Here is a 23,294-nt window from a genome sequence, read left to right on the forward strand (position 1 = left end):
ATAAAAACATATGTCCATACAAAAATTTGGATGGATATTGACAGCAGCATTATTCAGCAACAAACCAAAAGCAACAAACCACTTGGTGAAACAAAATAAGGTGTATCAATACCATGGAATATTATTCAAGGATAAAAAGGAATGCAGTACTGATACACACCACAACACAGATGAAACATTACACTAAGTGAAGGAAGCTAGTCACAAAAGACTATGTATTATATGATTCCATTTATATAATACATCCATCATAAGTAAATTTATAGAGACAGAAAGTAGATTTTTGGCTGCCTAGGGCTAGGAGGTGAAAGAGTTGGGTTGATAGCTAAAGGGTACAGGCTTTCTTTTTAGTATAATGAAATGTTCTGAAATTCATTTGTGGTGACGTTTGTAAAATTGCTCATATACTAAAAACTACTGAAATGTACTCTTTAAATGGGTGAATTGTATGGTATGAAAGTTCTATCTGAAATGCAAATCAAAACTACAATGAGATATCACCTCACACCAGTCCAAAGGGCTGTCATCAAAGAATTCACAAACAATAAATGCTGGAGAGGGTGGAAATGTCAATTGGTATAGCCACTATGTAGAACAGTATTCAGGCTCATTAAAAAACTAAAAATAGAACTACCAGATGACCCTGCAATCCAACAGGGCATATAACCAGAGAAAAACATGGTCCAAAAGGATACATGTACCTCAGTGTTCACTGGAGCACTGTTTACAACAGCCAAGATAGGGAAGTAACAATGGAATATTACTCAGCCATTAAAAAAAAGCAGATAATGCCATTTGAGACAATGGATTGTCATACTGAGTGAAGTCAGACAGATAAAGGGAAATATCATATGATACTGCTTATAAGCAGAATCTAAAAAGAAATGATATAAATGAACTTACTTACAAAACAGAAACAGACTCACAAACATAGAAAAGGAACTTGTGGTTACCAGAGGGGAAGGGTACAGGGAAGGGATAGTTCGGGAGTTTGAAACTGACATGTACACACTGCTATACCTAAAAATGGATAATCAACAAAGACCTACTGTATACCACAGGGAACTCAATTCAGTATCACGTAACAACCTAAATTGGAAAAGAATTTGAAAAAGCATAGATACATGTATATGTATAACTGATTCACTTTGCTGTACACCTGAAACTATCACAACATTGTTAATCAACTATACTCCAGTAAAAATATAAAGCTAAAAAAAGAAAAATAAAGAAAATAAAACAGAGAGACTTCTGTCCTAGATAACTGAAACAAATGGGAAGTAAAGATAAGAAAATCAAAATATCAATGACAGATTTTGAGGAGAAGAAAAAGAACAGATAAATTATCAATTATGTAAGGGGAAAAAAACTCAAAAGAAAAAATTTCCAAAAGGGGACTAAAGGAATATGAACATGATTATTTTGAATTGATCCTCCCATTAATGGGTTAATCAAACGGTCTATAAGACTGCAAGGTGAAGTATATATCCTTCCTGGCCATTAGTTACATAGATACTTTCTCTAGGTTAATGACAACTGCAATAGGCAACTGGCAAATGTCACTTAGCCAGCATGCCAGATGGATCTTCCTTGACTTCCATGATGAAAGCTTTTCCTATGGAGAGACTATATATTTTATCCCAGATACATGACTGACAATAGAGGTAAGACATGCAATGTGCTTAGGAGTTTGTAGACTGCTATCTAATTTGGGGTGGGGGTGGTTGGTACTATGTAGATTCAGAGGGAAAAGTTTGGTGAGAAAAACATAAGTGTTAAAATATAATACAATTCAGCTACTACCTTTTTATGCAACAATAATTCTGCTTTTGAAGTATATTCATTTAGGTGTGATCTGTTGTACTTAGAGCATCAGCAGTGGTATTTAAGTCTATACCGGGAAGGTTACTTGGACAAATACAAAAAACAATGAGCACTGATTTCAAAGGGGGTAATAAGTAGTCATTTAAAAAACAAATTAGCTTAATTTTAGTTTACAATATAATCTAAATTTTGGATAAAATTGTTTCTGTTGTTGTTGCTCAGTCACTAAGTAGTGTCCGACTCGTTGCAACTTCCATGGACTGCAGCCTGCCAGGCTTCCCTGTCCTTCCCTATCTCCTGGAGTTTGTTCAAATTCATATCCATTGAGTTGGATATGCTATCTAACCATTTCATCCTCTGCCACCTCCTTCTCCTTTTGCCATCATACAGCCCATGGGGTCACAAAGAGTCAGACAGGACTGAGTGACTAACACTTTCAACTTTTGTCCCAGTATCTGTCTTTTCCAGTATCAAAGCCTGCATGCAGCAATGAAGACTCACCACAGACAAAAAGATAATAACAATAACTAACTAAACAAATCAATCTTTAAAAAAGCCTAAAAAATAAAAGCACAATCCATAAAGGAAAAAAAGGTTAAATTAGATTAAAAACATCTTCTTTTTGAAAGACCTGGTTAACAGAATGAAGCCACAGTCTACAAGAAGATTTTTGAGAAACATATGTCTCATGATGGATATGCATTCAGAAAATATAAAGAATCCTCAAAACATGAACAATCCAATTTTAGAAATGAGAAAAAGAGGGTGAGAGCCTTCTGGTTCAAGATGGCAGAGTAGAAGGAAGTGCGCTCATCTCCTCCTGTGAGAATACCAAAATTGCAACTAACTGTTGAACAACCATTGACAGGATGATGCTGAAACCCACCAAAAAATGATACTCCACATACAAAGACAAAGAAGCTGTAGCGAGACGGTAAGGGGGTGCAATCACAATAAAATCAAATCCCATACCTGCTGGGTAGGCGACCCACAAACTGGAGAACAATAATACCGAAGAAGTTATCCCACTGTTGTGAAGGTTCTGAACCCCACTTTAGGCTTCCCAGCATGAGGATTCAACAAAGGGACTGGGAATCCCTAGGAAATCTTGCCAGCAGGATTTGATTATAGGACTTCCATAGGACTGGGGAAAACAGAGACTCCAGTCTTGGAGGGCACAAACAAAATTTTGCACACATTAAGACCCAGAGGAAAGGAGCAGTGACCCCACAGGTGACTGAACCATAACTACATGCTGGTGTTGGAGGGTCTCCTGTGGAGACGTGGATCAACAGGGGCTTACCACAGGGACAGGGGCACTGGTGGCATTAGGCTGGGAAGGTCCCCATTGGTGTAAACCTTCTTGGAGTTAGCCATTAATCCTACCATAGAGCCCATAGACCCCTGGGCTGGGTCATCTCAGACCAAACAATTAACAGGAGGGAGTGCAACCTTACCATCAGCAGATAATTGGATTAAAGCATTACTGAATGGTGGAAATCACTGCCGCAGAACAGAATACAGAAAAAAGTATGAAAAGAAATGAAGACAGCCTAAGAGACCTCTGGGACAACATTAAACAAACCAACATTTGCATTATAGGGGTCCCAGAAGGAGAAGAGAGAGAGAAGAGACCTAAGAAAATATTTGAAGAGATAAAAATGAGAAAAAGACTAGAACACACACTTCGCCAAGAAAGATAAATGGATGGCAGCTAAGGGAAAAAAAAAAGATGCTTAATATCATTATTGATAAGGGAGGTACAAATTAAGACCACAATAAGATACTACTACAAATCTATTAGAAAGGTTGACATTAAAAAGACAGACCATACCAGGTGATGGTAAGGATTTGAGGTAATTATATCTTTCAGATGCTGCTGGCGGGATGTAAAAGTGGTAGAAATACTTTGGAAAACTATTGGCAGATTCTTAAAAACTAAACATACATCTACCATATGACATAACTATTCCACTCCTAGGTATTTACCCAAGATAAATGAAAGCAAATGTCCTTAAGAAGCACAGCACACAAAAGTTAATAACAGTTTTATTTTTAATAGTTAAAACTGGAAACAACCCAAATATCCATCAACAGATAAATGGATAAAAAATTTGTGGGATTTTCAGACAATGGAATGCACCTCAGAAATAAAATGAACTATCGATACATGCTACAACATGGATAATTCTCAAAATAATTATGCTGAGTGAAAGAAGTCAGAACAAAAATAGAGAATATATTTTATGATTTCACTTACATAAAATTCTGGAAAATGCAAACTAACCTAAAATGATAGCACATCAGTAGTCACCTGGGGACAGGGCTAGGGTGAGAAGAGGTGTGAGGAAGGTGTTGAAAAAGGATATGAGAAGCTTTTGGGAGTGATGAATATGTTTACTATCTTCATTATGATGATGGATACACATATACACACGCACGTTAAAACATTGTGACTTAATATGTTCAGATTACGGTATGTCAATAATTATTGCTTTAAAAAGTTGAAATAAATAATTTATTCTTAATATCAGAGAAGTAAACATATAAATACATACACATACCAACCCACTCAAAGGACATAAATAGGAAATTAAAGAAGAAAAAAAGCAGTGTCTATTAATGATATGAAACACATATAATTTCAATAGTAATCAAAGAAGTATAAAAGAAAAATAACAAAAAACTTCATTTTACCCACCAAATTGATAAAGTAATAAAGAAAAGATACATTTTATGGTGAGAGCATAAGGAAACAGTCATCTTTATACATTCTTAGAAGAATAAAATGAGAATTCTCTGACCAAATGTTATCCTTCCACAGGCAGTTTCTACTTGTTTTGCTTTGATTTATTTTAGTAAATGAGGCAGGGTATAAGGTAGAGTGGGCTTCCTATGTGGCTCAGTGGTAAAGAATCCGCCTGCCAATGCAGGTGACATGGGTTCGACCCCTGGGTCAGGAAGATACCCTGCAGAAGGAAATGGTAACCCACTCCAGTATTCTTGCCTGGGAAATCCCAAGGACAGAGGAGCCAGGGGTCCCAAAGACAAAGGTCGTGAAAGACCCAGACACAACTTACTGACTAAACAAGAACAACAATAAATAAGGTACAGTACAAGAGACATGCAACAGTGCAGATGGGAAACAAGGCTTCTTTCACCTACAAATTTGAATTTCTTTGCAGGCTTGTGTTTTAGCTGACGTAGGAGTTGGGATCTCAGGTTATTTTTTATTTTCTTCTTTTTGCTTATTTGTACTTTCTAAATGTTTTGCAAAGCCTGTTACTTTAACATGAAAAAAATTTGTTATTTCAAAGTCGAAATATGAAGCAAAAGCAATATATATACAACAAAAAAAGCAATATATGTTTCAGCAAATAACGATAATAGGAATAAAATAACCTTAGCCAGGTAATTATCCATATTTTATGCCATCATCGAAAATAATGAAAATGGGTTGGGAAGATCCCCTGGAGAAGGGAACAGCTTTTGGCTGTTCTGGACAGTATTCTGGCCTGGAGAATTCCATGGACTGTATAGTACATGGGATCACAAAAAGTCGGACATGTCTAAGCAACTTTCACTTTCATAAGGAAATAATTTGAAACTAAAAATTTTTTATAAAAGAATATTTTATCCCAATTTGATTAATTCCTTTTAATTTTTCGTATAAATATAATAAAAGTTCACTGTAGAAAAACTAGAAAATAGCATTTGCTCCCATTTTGTAGGAGAAAGCTAAGTCATGAATCTATAGACAATACCTTTTCATATATGGCACAAAATATACTGTATTGTTCAGAGTCATTATAGCAGCAATCTTTTTTTTTCTCTTTTATAACTTCAGTCTTTTGTATTTATGGTGCACCTATGGAAAAAGAAGAATAAAATATGTAATTATAGGGGCAAAATTCAAGAAGCAGTAACTGATAACATGACAGTTTTAAGTATTTACAAATGTAATATTACAAAGTTAAAATTTTATCTTAATCAGTTTGTGAATGACAAATGTAAAAGGTAAAATTTTCGCAACAAAGACACAGGCTACTCTGGCATAATCAACACCAGGGAGACAAATGAGTCACTAGATTTCAGAATCTACAGTAAGGCTTCCACTGGTCTGTCTGAGTCTAAGGAAACTCAATAGAGGGTACCAGTAGACAAGACTAATCTGACAGCATGTGGTGATGCTACAGATTCTCTGTCACTAAGGTTTATATTTTGAATTGCTTTTCCGACAGGCATGATGATTTATATTGACTCATCTATCTTCCCTTTCCTAGTCTCTCTATAACTCATCTCTCAGATTTTGGGGGTGGTGATAATTCCTTATTATCTATTAAAGAAGTACATGCCCAATGTAGAGTGGGAAATATGCACCATTATGAAAAAAAAATCCATAATCCCACCTAGGACAAAACTTCATTAACAATTTGGGATTGTTTTCTTCATGAACATATTTATTTCTTCATGCACATATTTATTTTGTTATACCTTTGAGATCACATTATACACATGATTCCACAGTCAATCTCTTTTATCTAACCCTAGATTATCAGCATTTTGCCATGTTATCAAACATGGCAAACTGTTCACAAAGATCATTTAATGGCTGTTCAATGTTTATCTTATGGAAGAGCCACAATTCATTCACAACTGTTTCTCCACAATTTGAAATTAAGGCTATATTCAATCCTTTGTTGAAATACTAAAAATTACTGTGTTTTGAAGACCTTTGTCTTATTGTCCATTTACAGTTTGGACTTTTTTGGAATGTATTTCTAGAAGTAGAACTATTGGGTCAAAGAATATAACAATTTAAAATTTACATATATTGAAATAATTTGAGGATGCCTGACTAGCTTTGGAGATGAAATCCCTACAGGGCGAGAAATACTAGAAAAAAAGGCATTGACTCCCATTTGCACATTTCTCCTGTAGAGGATATCCCAACCTCCTCTCACATCTATACTTATAAACTAATTTTTCATTATTTTGTTATTCCCTCTTGATTCTATGGCTGTGGAATGCTTTAGATCAATTGGTAGCTAAAACTTGCCTGAATTCAGCATCACATTTTACCTAACTATCACCCAGTCAAAAACTATAATGTCTGCATGTATGTCCTGCTAATCTAGTCTGACTATAGCTTCAAGGAACTAAAACATTCCTTGTTATATGAACACTAGTTGCGAAATTTCTGAGAAAGTAGTTTTAAAATAAGGCATTTACTAATATCTTCATGTCCTGACTAGTTTCAAATGCAGGAGGTGTTCACTCCTAAAAAATATTTTTCTAATGCTATGGACACACATGCTGAGTATTTTTCTTCTCTCTAAATACTTATTCATTTTTACGTAATTTTTCTTAAAATGGGTACTCTCTCCATCTGCAGTTACACACTCTATAAATGTTTTAAAATAACTCTTTAAGACTTCTAAGAATTAAACTTTCTTGGTTTTATCATTCCCCTTCCCCCACTAGAATACTGCACATGGCATTAAGGCTGAAAACCACACTCCTAAAGTTTATCCATTACACCTAAGATGTTCTGGTTTTTTTCCCCCATTTAACCACCTTCCTTCTTTATTTATAAATGTCCCTTGGGTTCCCTGAAACTGTCCTCTCCTGTTTTTCCACATTATTCCTCCTGTAGCTCCTCTTTTCTCTGATCTCTAAATCAATGTTATTCCTACAGGTATTTGCCCAAAGGCCTCTGTGTGATGTAAGCTGCCATCCTAATTTCTGTCCACTTAATGGTCTCAAGTAACACTTTGTCAATAGACACTTCTGGCCACCATTTTAAATCCCAGTCCCATTCTTTCAACTATCTATTTGGCTTCTTCCCGAAATGCGCATGCATGCTCAGTCACTTCAGTCATGTCCTACTCTTTGTAACCCTATTGACTGTAGTCTGCCAGGATCCTCTGTCCTTTGGATTTCCCAGGCAAGAGTACTGGAATTGCTTGCCATTTCCTTCTTCAGGGGATCTTCCCAACTGAAGGATTGAACCTGTGTCTCCTGCCTTGCAGGCAGATTCTTTACTGCTGAGCCACCAGGGAAGCCCCTTTACTAAATGGCTCACATCAACTTTTTGACTCTTCCCTTCTCATTTTCCTTAACGTTCAATTAAATCACAAGTGTGCTTCAATATTTCTTTTTATCTGTTCTTCACTTTCCCTTTCTGTTAACATTTGTTATCTCCTTCGTTTCTGCTCTTTCAGCCTCTAGTCTATCTTTTCTGGAATTCATCTTTAAAACACTATTATTACAATCATCTTCCTGAAGCACAGTTAAGATAGTATCACAGCTCTGTTCAAAATACTTCCATGTTTCCATACTGCCTACAGTAGAAAGATTAACTTTACCTAACTAACATTCAGAGCTGGCCTCAAACCGCATGAAAAAATGAATTACTATAGTTGCCTCATCATACCTTTGTCTTTGCTTATTCTAATCCCTCTACCCAGAATATCCACTTCCCAACTATTCTCACAGTCTAGCTAAATGTCACCTCTCCTCTAAGGCCGACTGTTTTCTCTTTTTGCTTTCAGTTTTAAATACTTAAATATTGGTATAAGTAGTATAACTGGATGACAAGTGCTTTCTTCAGAGGAGGATACATGTGTAAATCTATGTTTTGATTAATCACTATATTTCTCCATTTTTTTGAGATAGAATTCACATACCATATGATTCATCTATTTATTTTATTTTTTTTTCAAATAAATTTATTTATTTTAGTTGGGGGCTAATTACTTTACAATATTGTAGTAGTTTTTGCCATACATTGACATGAATCAGCCGTGGGTTTACATGTGTTCCCCTTCCTGGACCCCCCTCCCACCTCCCTCCCCACTCCATCCCTCTGGGCCATCCCATTGCCCCAGCCCTGAGCATTTGTCTCATGCATCGAACATGGAATGGTGTTCTGTTTCACATATGATAATATACATGTTTCAATTCTATTCTCCCAGAACGTCCTACCCTCATCTATTTAAAGTGAACAACGGTTCTTAGTATAACTTTCACCAATGTGTGACAGCATCACTACAGACAATTTTAGAACATTTTCATCACCACAAAAGTTTTATTTCCTTCAACTATTAACCTCTCCCACCCAACCCCTCCATTCCTTAGCAACCACTAATCTGTCTCTATAGATTTCCCTGTTTTGAACATTTCATCTGAATAAAATCATATGTGTTTTTTTTTGTGACTGGATTCTTTCCCTAGCATAATGTTTTTAAGGTTCACCCATGTTGTAGCATGAATCAATATTTCGTTTTACTGATGAGAATTCCATTGTATAGATATACCACATTGTTTATCCATTTATAAGTTGATAGATATTTGGGTTGTTTCCACTTTGGGGCTATTATGAATACTGCTGTTATAATCACTTGTGTACACATATTTGGTTTCTCTAAATTATATTCCTAGGAGTGGAACTGCTGGGCCCTGTGGCATCTTTATACAACATATAGTCTATAAAAATCTGCTGACTCTCCTTGCCTTTTCCACTCCAATCTTAACACTGGAAATGATCTTTAAATTCATCCTTCCCTCAAAAGCTGAACTAGAACATTTTTCCTTCAAAGAGGATAACATTGTAAGAATTAACTGAAGATGAAGTGATATGCATGCAATTATTTTTCCCCCTCTTCCTTGACCTCCTGCAACCTCAGGTATTATATTTATAGTGAGAACTCAGAACTGTGCCAAGAATGTAGAATTTCAGGTCTCAGGCTCTTGGGCCAACTGAACAATCCAGCAAGCTTAGAGGAAAAGATTGCATCAGAGATGTGGAACTGAAATACTTTTCCTCATGCTTTATTCTGAGGAATGGAAATCCTCCAACAGTGATAATCAAGTAAATTATTTTTCACAGACATTCTAACTTAATAGAGAGCAGAAATATAAATATTTTTCATGTTTTCCCTTTTCCCAGAAACTTTCAAGAAAGATGATTCAGAGAAGATCTTAGTTGCTTTTCAATGTTGTAGTCACACTTCTGCAACAATAAACTTGGAGCCAACTAGACTGAAAATCCACAATATTTCAGCATTAAGAAAGGAAATAAGAAAGCTTCATATTGGATGCTACTTATATGCGGAAATCTAAAATATGACACAAATGAACTTATCTACGAAACAGAAACAGAGTCACAGACACAGAGAACAGACTTGTGGTTGCCAAGCAGGATGGTGAGTGGGGGAGGGATTGGTTGGGAGTTTGGGATTAGCAGATGCAAACTACTGTATCAATATATAGAATGGAAAAACAACAAAGTCCTACTGTATAGCACTGGGAACTATATTCAATATTCTGTGATAAACCATAATGGAAAAGGATAGGAAAAGAATTTATATATACATACATATATATATAAATGAATTACTTTGCTGTACAGCAGAAACTAACACAACATTGTAAATTAACTATACTTCAATTAAAAATAAATAAAAAGAATGTTTCATATCGGAAAGAATTTTAAAGATCAAACATTTCAATTTTTTTAACTCAATCTCAGAAAAGTTCAGTGTCAAGTCATACTTACGCATAATGAGGTGGACGAACCTAGAGCCTATTATACAGAGTGAAGTAAGTCAGAAAGAGAAATATAAATATTGTATACTGACATATATATATATGGAATCTAAAGAGATGGCACTGATGAATATATTTTCAGGGCAGCAATGGAGAAACAGATGTGGAGAACAGATCTGTGGACATGGGGGAGGAGAGGAGGGAAAACAGGAGACGTCTGGAGAGAGTAACATAGAAATTTACAATACCATATGTAAAACAGATAGCCAGTGGGAATTTGCTGTACGACTCAGGGAACTCAAAAAGGGGCTCTGTAACAGGCTGAAGGGAAGGGTGCGGAGGGAGATGGGAGGAAGGGGACATGGGTGTACCTATGGCTTATTCTTGTTGATGTATGACAGAAAACCACAAAATTCTGTAATGCAATTATCTATCCTTCAATGAAAAAGTTTTAAAAAGCATACTTATGCAGTACTGTTATCCCAAATTAAAATTCCTTCTAACTTCTCACTCCAGAAAACTTTTTTCTGAATCAAGCTGCCTAAATCAGACTTCAAAACACCAAAAAGTTTTCTATTTTGCTATATTTTGGAGGGTGATAAGAAAAGTTTAATTTAATATAAGATTGAGCTTCTCTGTCACTATTTCTCCAAATATACTTGAATAAATAGTGGTGGATTCAGTTATTATGGATACAAATTTGGAGATCTCTTTAAGAAAAATTTTTTTTACAAACTTTCCATCCAAGAATAAGGTATAGGACCTTAGGAGCTGGTATAAATAAGGAGCTCTGAAATGTAAGTTTCACAGTAAATCTGCCTGTGTAAATTTCTATTACTGCATTCATTATTTTGCTCCCAGAAAGTACATAGAGGCAGGTAAAATCTTCATTTTACAGCAATGAAGAAAAAAGTAGAAATAGGTGATTGGACTTTTTGAAAGTCAGGACTACTCTGATATTTTTCTTCCTCTGATCTTATAATAAAACCTCCCACATAGACTTAAAACTGTCTTTAAAGAAAATAACAGAAAACTGATTTTGAATAGCTTTTACCACTGTCTGCCACTAATACTTAACTGTTATGCTGAGGTAATGAACCATTTTTATGGTACTTTCACTATGAAAATGAAGTGTTTTTTTTTTTTTTTTTTTTAATGACAAATGATCACACAGCCAATTGTGAAAGAATTTGAGAACTGGAAGGGGATTTTAGTCATCATCTAACTTCTACTTAAGCAAATAATACAGAAGTATCTAGGACTTATCATCATACCTTGTAGACTACTTTTGAGTTAACTGACATTAAATTATACGAAAAAAATCACAGTCATCATTTAAGACTATGTGTGCTTAAAAAGTAAAAATATCAATTATTTTGGTTTCTTAAAGAATATTACTTTTTCCTCCTCTTAAAAAAAACAAAACAAGAAACGGGTTTAGGTTGAGAGACAAATGGGAAAGGAATTGTTCCTTTAGATTTCTTAAATTTAACACCAAAAGGTTTTGTTCTGCCTGATAGTTTTATATGTGGCTAGTAACTTTAAATTATGCATTCATTTTGGGGAAAACAGTACATTCTTAAAATTAAGACCACTATAAAAATGGTGTCTACATTTACATAAATTCTGAACTATTCGAATGGATTTAACCAATCTTTTGAAGTCTTCATTTTGCACAACTTAAACATGTGTGGTATAAAAATTATAATGATTATAATGTACATAATCTACTCTCTAAGACAGGGTTTTTCAAATCTGATTAATATTCAGCTTCCTTATCGAAAAATACTCAGATCTCTAATGTTTTCTCAAATTATTTTTAGTCATTTCTTTATTCATATGTTCACTCATCCCGAAAATGTTTATGAAGTGCTTAATATTTGCCCAGTACTGACAAAGCTTTAGGCTCTTTCCTACTCTTATAAAACTTACATTCTAGTGGAGAGAGAGACATAAGTACTGATATGTCAGCTACTAAGAAATATCATGAAGGAAAATAAGATAAAGTAGAATCAGTTAATATTTTAATATTTTGGTAACTTAGGGAAGTGAAAGGAGTATCTTTTGTCATCCATGACAAGTCCCTTCCAACCATACCTGTGTGTGTTTGGTGTGTGTGTGTGTGTTAGGTGTGTATTAGCCGCTCAGTTATGTCTGACTCTTTGTGACCCCATGGACTGCAGCCCACCAGGCTCCTCTGTCCATGGAATTCTCCAGACAAGAATACCAGAGTGGGTTGTCATTCCCTTCTCCAGGGGAATCTTCCTGACCCAGGGATCTGAGTTTATGTTAATATGGTGACTTGGAAAATCCCTTAGTATAGGGGCTGGTAGCCAGAAGAACCAAACCTGATAGAGTTGGAATTTTCAGCCCCAATCCCTGACCTCAAGGGAAAAGGGAAGGACTGGAGATAGAGTTCAGTTACCAGTGACCAAAGATTGATTGCACTTCCCTGGGAGTTTGGCTGGTAAAGAATCTGCCTGCAATGCAGGCGGTCCTGGTTCGATCCGTGGGTGAGGAAGATCCCCTGGAGAAGGGATAGGCTACCCACTCCAATATTCTTCGGCTTCCCTGGTGGCTCAGTCAGTAAAGAATCCACCTGCAATATGGGAGACCTGGGTTCGAAGCCTGGGTTGGGAAGATCCCCTGGAGGAGGGCATGGCAACCCACTCCAGTATTCTTGCCTGGAGAATCCCCATGGACAGAGGAGCCTGGCAGGAGATAGTCCATGGGGGTCACAAAGAATTGGACTAAGTACATAGTTCAGTTCAGTTCAGTCGCTCAGTCGTGTCCGACTCTTTGCGGTAAATGTAAGTAAATGTTTCTCTGAGTTCTGTGAGCCATTCTAGCAAAACCCACTCCACAAACTCAAGGAGGGCTTTTAGGAACCTCCAATCTACAACTGATTGGTCAAAAGCACAAGTAACAACTAACACTTGCAACAAGCATTGAAGTTGGTAGTAGGGGCAGCCTTGTGAGACTGCTTCCTTATTCTGGGAGATCTGATGCTACTGTCAGGTAGATAGTGTCAGAATTAAGTTAATACCTTTGTGGTGTTAAAAAACACACATCAGAATAGCCTATCTCACAGAACAAATCAGGATGCTCAAAAAACAGAGAAGGCCATAGAAGAAAAACAGGCATAATCAAGATCACAACACAGCAACCGTCTGCTGATGCCATTGCCACTTGTTTCTGTTCTCTTAGATTCTTCTTTTTTAAAATTTTTATTGGAATATAGTTGATTTAAAATGTTGCATTAGTTTCAGGTGTACTGATCTCCTAGACTCTTAATACCATAACTGCTAGAAATTGTCTCTGTAGTGCCCTAAGATCTCAAGATTCAAAGTCCTAGGTGGGAGCATCTGACTGATCAAAGACACATGTCCATGTCCAGCTGCCAGGCAATCAAGAAATGAATATCTACTTGTGTTTCTTCCATATCCATAGCAGAAGGAGGACCACTGCCTCCCTCCTGAATCCAAGATGGGATAATGTTCAAGTGATGGGCAACCCATAGGAAGTGATGGAATAACAGTTGAGCTATTTCAAATCCTAAAAGATGATGCTGTGAAAGTGCTGCACTCAACATGCCAGCAAATTTGGAAAACTCAGCAGTGGCCACAGGACTGGAAAAGGTCAGTTTTCACTCCAATCCCAAAGAAAGGCAAAATACCAAAGAATGTTCAAACTACCACACAATTGCACTCATCTCACACGCTAGCAAAGTAATGCTCAAAATTCTCCAAGACAGTGTTCAACAGTTGGTGAACTTCCAGATGTTCAAGCTGGATTTAGAAAAGGCAGAGGAACCAGAGATCAAATTGCCAACATCCATTGGATCACAGAAAAAGCAAGAGAATTTCAGAAAAACATCAAATTCTGCATTACTGACTACACCAAAATCTTTGACTGTGTAGGTCACAACAACCTGGAAAATTCTTCAAGAGATAGGAATACCAGATCACCTTACCTGCCTCTTGAGAAATCTGAACGCAAGGCAAGAAGTAATAGTTATAACCGGACATGGAACAACAGACTGGTTAAACATTGGGAAGAGTATGTCAAGGCTGTATATTGTCACCCTGCTTATTTAACTTATATGCAGAGTACATCAAGCAAAATGCTGGGCTGGATGAAGCACAAGCTGGAATCAAGACTGCCGGGAAAAATATCAATAACTTGAGATACACAGATGACATCACCCTTATGGCAGAAAGCAAAGAGGAACTAAAGAGCCTCTTGATGAAAGTGAAAAAGCTGGCTTAAAACTCAACATTCAAAAAACGAAGATCATGGCATCCAGTCCCATCACTTCATGGCACATAGATGGGGAAACCATGGAAACCCTGACATGGACCTTGGGCTCCAAAATCACTGCAGATGGTGACTGCAGCCATGAAATTAAAAGATGCTTGCTCCTTGGAAGAAAAGCTATGACCAACCTAGACAGCATATTAAAAAGCAGAGATATTACTTTGCCGACGAAGCTCCACCTAGTCAAAGCTATGGTTTTTCCAGTAGTCACGTATGGATGTGAGAGTTGGACTGTGAAGAAAGCTGAGCGCCAAAGAATTGATGCTTTTGAACTGTGGTATTGGAGAAGACTCTTGAGAGTCCCTTGGACAGCAAGGAGATCAAACCAATCAATCCTAAAGGAAATCAGGCCTGAATATTCATTGGAAGGACTGATGCTGAAGCTGAAACTCCAATACTTTGGCCACCTGATGTGAAGAACTGACTCACTGAAAAGACCCTGATGCTGGGAAAGACTGAAGGCAGGAAGAGAAGGGGATGATAGAGGATGAGATGGTTGGATGGCATCACAGACTCAATGAACCTAAGTTTGAGCAAGCTCCGGGAGTTGGTGATGGATGGGGAGGCCTGGTGTGCTGCAGTCCATGGGGGGTTGCAAAGAGTCAGACACGACCGATTGACTGAACTGAACTGAACTCATTCATAGCCCAGAGGATAAGAAACAAACTTGGATTTAGAGCATTTCAGTTTTTAATTCTGTCTCGTTACTCAATTCCTTGTAATCTAAGTCCTATTTGTTTAAGCTTTTTCTACATCTATAAAATCTTAGTCTTCTTATGAGTTTAATAAATGGTATAATGACCCCAAAGCAGTGTTCAACTATTCATTCATTCATTCAACATTTACTGGATACCTGCTATGCTTAAAGACATCATGTTATATGTTAAAAAATATATAACCCTGATATGTGCTCACCAGAAAATAATTATCTAGAACAAGTGCATGTTGCAAGTACTATAGAAGTTTGAAAGAGGGAGAGAGAACTTATAACTTTAAGGAGTAGAGGTTGGGGATGGGCAGGTGATTGATGGCTTCATGGTAGAAATAGCATTTGGAATGCTCTGTAATGAACAGGAAATAACTGGAGCTTGCAGCATGTACTGACAAGTAACTAAAGGGGTTGTTTTGCAGGTTCAGGATAGGATCCTTTGGAAACAAAGCTGGAAGAGTCTAAAGGATCTAGACTGCCCAGGTCAACACTGAATACCATGCAAAGAATTTTAAGCTTTTTAACTATAAATAGTGAAATCATCTAATATTAAAATCAGTCTTCAAGAATAACACTCTAGTTGTTTGGGAGTAATATACAGGTTAGAATTGAAATAGTATATTTAAAAACATTATGCACACATTATAGAAAAAAATTGGAAGAATATAGACCAAAATGTTAACAGTGATAATCTTTGGGTATTGCGAATATAGGCATTTTGTTTTCTTTTTACCTTTCTGTATTTCCTATATTTTCTCCATTGTAATAGAAAAAGTATGCTAAAAATATCTTTAAAAGAATGGACTGGAAGAGGACACTAGAGCAGGAAGGTCAAGTTAGGGCTACCAAGCAAGAAAGAATGATAATCTTCTTCTATAACATTGGGAATAAAATTGAAAGCAGAAGGCAGGTACCCTGTCTCTGGATTCAAGAATAACACAGTGATAACATGGCCGTAGAACCAGCAACTGATGGGCTACACAGCATGAAAAAGATACAGAAGTCAAAGTTAGCTCTGAGGCTCTAAGATCAAGTGAAAGAGAAGATAGCTGTTCTATAAACAAAAATAGGGAATTCAGCAGAAGGCACAAGTTTAATTGTAGAAAGATGGTAAGTGTATCCCAGCCAAAAGGATGTTTAGGTGCCAGATGGGCACCCAGGTAGAAATACACAGCAAGGAGAAAGAAACACAGGCTGAAGTTCAGGGGAAACAATGGAGTCAGAGATTCAGATGTGGAATTATTTGTGTAAGGTAGATAAGAAACTCAAGAGGGAATGATGGTAACTTTGGCAAAAATTGCAGAGAGAAAGGCTGAGAATAAAATTTGGGAGAAATATTTAAAGTTGAATCCTTAGTGATGTTATGTAAGTACTAAATACAGTATTTCTATAATTAGGCATTCACTCCATTTTATATATAATCAAAAGGTAAAAATGACTTCTCTGAGTCTAACAAATTAGGATGAATAGTCAAAAGAATAGTATCAGAAATAAAATTTAGGGAATTAACTGGCAGTTCAGTGGTTAGGACTCTGCATCTTCATTGCTGATGGCCCTGGTTCAATCCCTGGTCAAGGAACTAAGATCCCATGAGCCATGTGGCGTGACCAAAAAAAAAAAGAGAGAGAAATTAAATTCAAATTTTAGAATAAATTGGCTTTTGCTTCATGCCAATTATATATATATATATATATATATATATATATATATATATAAAGTTCCTTGTTTTTCTGTCCTTGAAAATGTATTTTGAAAAAAGAAAATATGTGCAGTACAGCAATAAAATGAACCGACTGACTTGTAATTGCTAAGTTAACCTGTATATTTTTTACATTCTCTTTATCATCAGAATTTTAGATTTGGAATGGATCTAGCATGGGCTTAAGTAGTTTCTAAATAGTTTAGCAGCAATGCATTGGTGTCATTATGGTCTCAATTGAATTAATGATCAGAAACTTGCCATGTGGACTGCAAGCATCCTAATTCAGTGGAAAGAATTCTGAGTGAAAGACAGAAGTCTTTGGTCCGAATCCCATACTGGTCCCCAAAGGGCTTTTCAGCAAATTAAGTTATTTAATTTCTCAAAGCCTCAGTTTCCTGGTCTTGGGGCTAACTCAGATAATCTTTAAGTTTCATTCAACTCTAAAAGTCCATGATTATGTATGATAACACTTATATGTGGATTCTAAAATATGAAACAAGTGAACCTAAGAAACAGAAACAGATGCATGGACATAGAGAACAGATTTGTGGTTGTCAAGGGGGAGGGAGCTAGGGGAGGGATGGAGTGAGAGGTTGGGACTAGCAGATGTAAGGTATTATATGTATAACAGATAAACAAGGTCCTAAGGAGTATGTCAAGGCTGTATATTGTTACCCTGTTTATTTAACTTATATGCAGAGTACATCATGCAAAATACTGGGCTGGATGAAGCACAAGCTGGAATCAAGACTGCTGGGAGAAATATCAATAACCTCAGATATGCAGAAGACACCATACCTAATGGCAGAAATCAAAAAGGAACTAAAGAGCCTCTTGATGAAAGCGAAAGAGAAGAGTGAAAAAGCTAGCTTAAAACTCAACATTCAAAAAACAAAGATCATGGCATCCAGTTCTATCATTTCATGGCACATAGATGGGGAAACCATGGAAACAGTGACAGACTTTATTTTCTTGGTGTCCAAAATTACTGCAGATGGTGACTGCAGCCATGAAATTAAAAGATGTTTGCTCCTTGGAAGAAAAGCTATGACCAACCTAGACAGCATATTAAAAAGCAGAGACATTACTTTGCCAACAACGGTCCATCTAGTCAAAGCTATGGTTTTTCCAGTAGTCATGTATGGATGTGAGAGTTGGACTGTGAAGAAAGCTGAGCGCCGAAGAATTGATGCTTTTGAACTGTGGTGTTGGAGAAGACTCTTGAGAGTCCCTTGGGCTGCAAGAAGATCAAACCAGTCCATCCTAAAGGAAATCAGTCCTGAATATTCACTGGAAGGACTGATGCTGAAGCTGAAGCTTCAATACTTTGGCCACTGATGTGAAGAACTGACTCATTGGAAAAGACTCTGATGCTGGGAAAGACTGAAGGCAGGAGAAGGGATGAGGATGAGACGGTTGGATGGCATCACTGACTTGATGGACTTGAGTTTGAGTAAGCTGTGGGAGTTGGTGATAGACAGGGAAGCCTGGTGTGCTGCAGTCCATGGGGTTGCAAAGAGTCAGATACAACTGAGTGACTGAACTGACTGACTGACTATATAGCATAGACAGCTAGACTCAGTATCTATGATAAACCATAATGGAAAAGAATATTTTAAAAAATGTATGTATATGTATAACTGAATCACTTTTCTGTAGAGTAGAAATTAGCAAAACATTGTAAATCAACAAAACTTAAAAAAATGTGGATAATGGCATGTTGATTGGTTTTAAAATCTTATTCAAATACACATACACACACACACATACACACAGAAAATGTCCTGAGTTCAATATAACTGAAATTCCCAGCAATCTTCACTTTAATTGTTTCAAATTCAAATAAAAGAAAACCTAAAGATAAAAACACTTTCAGCCTCTGCGAATTTTACCTGCCATTAATGAAGGCACTGTGAGAGTCTTGTATTTATAACTTTTGACTCCCTGCTACAGGATTACAATGCCAGGCACTGGAGATAAAAGAACATGCATCAATAAGTGCTTTGAAAATAAACCTTCTTAGAGCTAATGAAGGATTATCTGGCATGCAATTTTTCTAAAATGCCACAGCTATTAGCACGTTCTTTTCTCATTTGTTTGTTGGGACAATTTCTCTCCTGTCTCCACTCTGTTGCCCAGAAAGCTTTAGTGACCTTAAAAACCCAGACTTAGGAATCCTAAAACATCAAAATTAAATTGTGTACACTTAAATTTAGGGCTTTACCAGTGGCTCAGTGGTAAAGGATCTGCCTGCAATGCAGGAGCCTCAGAAGACACAGGTTCAATCCCTGGGTTGGGAAGATCCTCTGCATGAGGGTATGGCAATCCACTCCACTAATCTTGCCTGGAGAATTCCCATGGACAGAGGAGCCTGGTGAGCTACAGTCCATGGGGTCACAAAGAGTTGGACATGACAAGCGACCTAGAACGTATACTTATATTTACTTCTATGGAAAAAGGCCCACTTGGCCTCAGCTATGCACTGAATTATATACCCCTCAAAATTCATTATTTTGAAACTCAGCAGTGGCCACGGGACTGGAAAAGGTCAGTTTTCATTCCAATCCCAAAGAAGGGCAATGCCAAGAATGTTCAAACTACCACACAATTGCGCTCATTTCACACGCTAGGGAAGTAATACTCAAAATTCTCCAAGCTAGGCTTCAATAGCACTTAACCACGAACTTCTAGATGTTTAAGCTGGATTTAGAAAAGGCAGAGGAACCAGAGATCAAACTGCTAACATCCATTGGATCATAGAAAAATCAAGAGAATTCCAGGAAAACATATACTTCTGCTTTATTGACTACGCCAAAGCCTTTGACTGTGTGGATCACAACAAACTGTGGAAAATTCTTCAAGAGATGGGAATACCAGACCACCTTACCTGCCTCCTGAGAAATTTGTATGCAGGTCAGGAAGCAACAGTTAGAACTGGACATGGAACAAGAGACTGGTTCCAAATTGGGAAAAGAGTATGTCAAGGCTGTATATTGTCACCCTGCTTATTTAACTTACATGAAGAGTACATCAGGTGAAATGTTGGGCTGGATGAAGCACAAACTTGGATCAAGATTGCCAGGAGAAATATCAATAACCTCAGATATGCAGATGATACCACCCTTATGGCAGAAAGCGAAGAGGAACTAAAGAGTCTCTTGATGAAAGTGAAAGGAGAGTGAAAAAATTGGCTTAAAACTCAACATTCAAAAAAGTAAAATCATGGCATCCAGTCCTGTCACTTCATGGCAAGTAGATGGGGAAACAGAGGAAACAGGGACAGACTTTATTTGGGGGGGCTCCAAAATCACTGTGGATGTTGATTGTAGCCATGAAAGTAAAACACGCTTACTCCTTGGAAGAAAAGTTATGACCAACCTAGACAGCATATTAAAAAGCAGAGACATTACTTTGCCAACAAAGGTCCATCTAGTCAAAGCTATTGTTTTTCCAGTAGTCATGTATGGATGTGAGAGTTGGACCAGAAAGAAAGCTGAGCATCGAAGAACTGATGCTTTTGAACTGTGGTGTTGAAGATTGAGAGTCTGTTGGACTGCAAGATGATCAAATCAGTCAATCTTAGAGGAAATCAGTCCTGAATATTCACTGGAAGGACTGATGCTGAAGCTGAAACTCGACTACTTTGGCCACCTGATGTGAAGAACTGACTCATTAGAAAAGATCCTGATGCTGGGAAAGACTGAAGGCAGGAGAAGGGATGAGGATGAGATGATTGGATGGCATCAATGACTCAATGGCCATGAGTTTGACCAAACTCCAGAAGTTGGTGATGGACAGGGAAACCTGGCGTGCTGCAGTCCATGGGGTCATAAAGACTTGGACATGACTGAGTAACTGAGCTGAACTGAATGTCCTCTGTTACTATATTTGAAGATAGAGCCTTTGGGGAGTAATTTAGATTAAATGAAATCATAAGGATGGGGAATATCTGTTAGGACTGGTGACCTTATGAGAAGAAAGATCTCTCTCCGCAACATATACCTCACACACGTAAGGAGGAAAGGCCGTATGAGCACAACTCCAGATGGTGAACAGGAAGAGAGACCTCACCAGAAAACTTAACGCTGGCACCTTGTTCCTGGACTTCCCACACTCTATAACTGTGAGAAAATAAATTTCTATTGTTTAAAGCACCCAGTCTGTGGTCCTTTGTCATAGCAGCCTGGGCAGACTAAGACTGCCTCCTTAATCAATTTTTGGACTAAGATTTCAAACAGTTTACTAAACTAATAGTCAAAATATATATTTTTTTCAGATAGCTAGAGAAACTAATCCTTTGATAATCCTTTTCCATTCAAAAATATATCTTGGTAATTCAAAGAATTTGGCAGGGAAATATTATTTTTTGAACTACAAGAAAAAGTTTACAATTACTCCATTAGTTTCTACCAAATAACTTAAAAAACATAAATAAATGTGGTAATTAGAGCACATATACTTGATTAAGTGTAAAATCTTGACCTAAAATCTGTTCCCTAAAACTCTTGGCATTTATTTGATCTTTCAACAATACTACTCTGAATGAGAACCTCAAATGTATAAATTCCACAAGATATAAGTGATTACCAGTACTTTCCTATTCAAGTATTTAAAGCAATTTCTTCATACTTGAGTGATTTACTTGAAATACAGAGAGTGAGTGAACCCTATCAGTTCTCTATATACCACTTGATTAAAAAAAAAAAAAACAAAAAACCTCTGTAAAGCTGTTTATGAATGGAATCCATTCCCAACACTACTGCCAGCATTATCAACCTGAAATTAAAATCTCACCACACCACTCTCCAGCTTAAAACCCTTTAATCCCATCATGTATAGGATATAAAATCCAAGCTCCTTGTAACCAGATGGCAAATAAAATCCTCTGTGATCTGCTCCTTGTCCGCTCGTGAACTCTGTCCTTAGTAATTTCAGGGCCTCACCCTGGACACCCAGCTATCTCAGACTACTTCCTGGGGATATCAAGAAGCGTCTGTTGGCAAACTCTTTTCTTCCGAGATATCCAGAATTTCTTCAAGAATCTGCTTATATAGTACCTCATCAGAGAAAGTTTTCTGACTCTCCTCCCAGCTGAGGTGGGTTTTTTCCTTTATGTTTCCACAGAAGGGCACTGTGAACATTTACATACATGGTATAAACACAGATTTAGGTTGTCTTAGGTAAACGTTTCTCCATTAGGACCCTACACTGCTAGGAACAAGGGATCATATTTCTATCACCAGTGCCTAACAAACTGGTTGGTACACTGCATTTGACCAAAATATGTTGTTGAATTATACTAATTCAGATACCAAATACACTAAGTCGTTCATGATTTTTAGAAATATTATGGCAAATTTTTTTTTGTTAAACGATAACCATCACTCCTCCAAGTATTTTTGAATTACTATTTCTACAGGTTGCTTTACTTCAAAATGATCTTGACCTTTATTTTGAAAATGTATAATTTTATTGAACTACCTGGTACCCAAATGTCAATAATTTCAGAGTTGTCAGCACTCCCAACTTACTTGTTCAAGAACCTATTTTTAATGGGCATCTTAAGGAAACTGGCATCTGATAATACATCATTTAAGCACTGAGAAACATCTTTGGGAGTTGAAATTAGCATGTATTTTTTTTTAAGTGAAATAAAATCTATATTACATATTAAACAAAAATTTAATCCCGTTATACTGTATTTTTTCCACATGGACAGTCATAATACATGGCATCTTTGCATTAAGTAATTTAGAATCCATTCCTTAGGCCTGCCTTCCGTCAACAAGGCAAAAATTTCACTTACGTTGGTTTACAGGACTTCAATCTTTTATTCAGTCTTTTTATTTTAGAATATTCATTCATTATTGCTTTTGACAAATGAACTGAGCTTAGAACAAATATAAAAGAGAAAATCAACAAGCATTTATTTTAGATTATTATAGGCACTAAGGAAAGAAAGAAGTAAAAGCTGCTTTCATTAGTAGGGCCTAGTTTAATATAATCAACACTGTCATGACCATACTGACATTTATTCAAAGCTCACTATGTACCACGCATTGTATATTAGCTCATGTAAATTTTAACACAATACTATGAAAGACTTACCATTATAGATCTCAGTTTACAGATAAAAATCTGAGACCCAGCTTCACAGAGCTAGTGTAATGTAGAGCTGAGATTTATTTATTT

At 36.8% G+C, this 23,294-nt stretch overlaps 1 protein-coding gene across 4 annotated transcripts in view; it reads right to left on the bottom strand.

Moving 5' to 3' along the window:
* TAOK3 (TAO kinase 3) overlaps positions 1-23,294 on the bottom strand; it is a 181,222-nt gene that overhangs the window by 86,654 nt on the left and 71,274 nt on the right. For 2 of the 4 annotated variants that reach the window (XM_081539725.1, XM_081539726.1), the window contains exon 2: positions 5,589-5,692. The exons of the other annotated variants lie outside the window; for them this stretch is intronic. The gene's annotated coding sequence lies outside the window, so the exon portion shown is untranslated. The remainder of the gene's footprint in view (positions 1-5,588; positions 5,693-23,294) is intronic. 4 annotated transcript variants of the gene reach the window in all.

The sequence above is a fragment of the Giraffa tippelskirchi genome, chromosome 11, assembly GCF_054371585.1.
Source record: "Giraffa tippelskirchi isolate mGirTip1 chromosome 11, T2T-mGirTip1v1.2.pri, whole genome shotgun sequence".
In the NCBI taxonomy this organism is placed as follows: domain Eukaryota; kingdom Metazoa; phylum Chordata; class Mammalia; order Artiodactyla; family Giraffidae; genus Giraffa; species Giraffa tippelskirchi.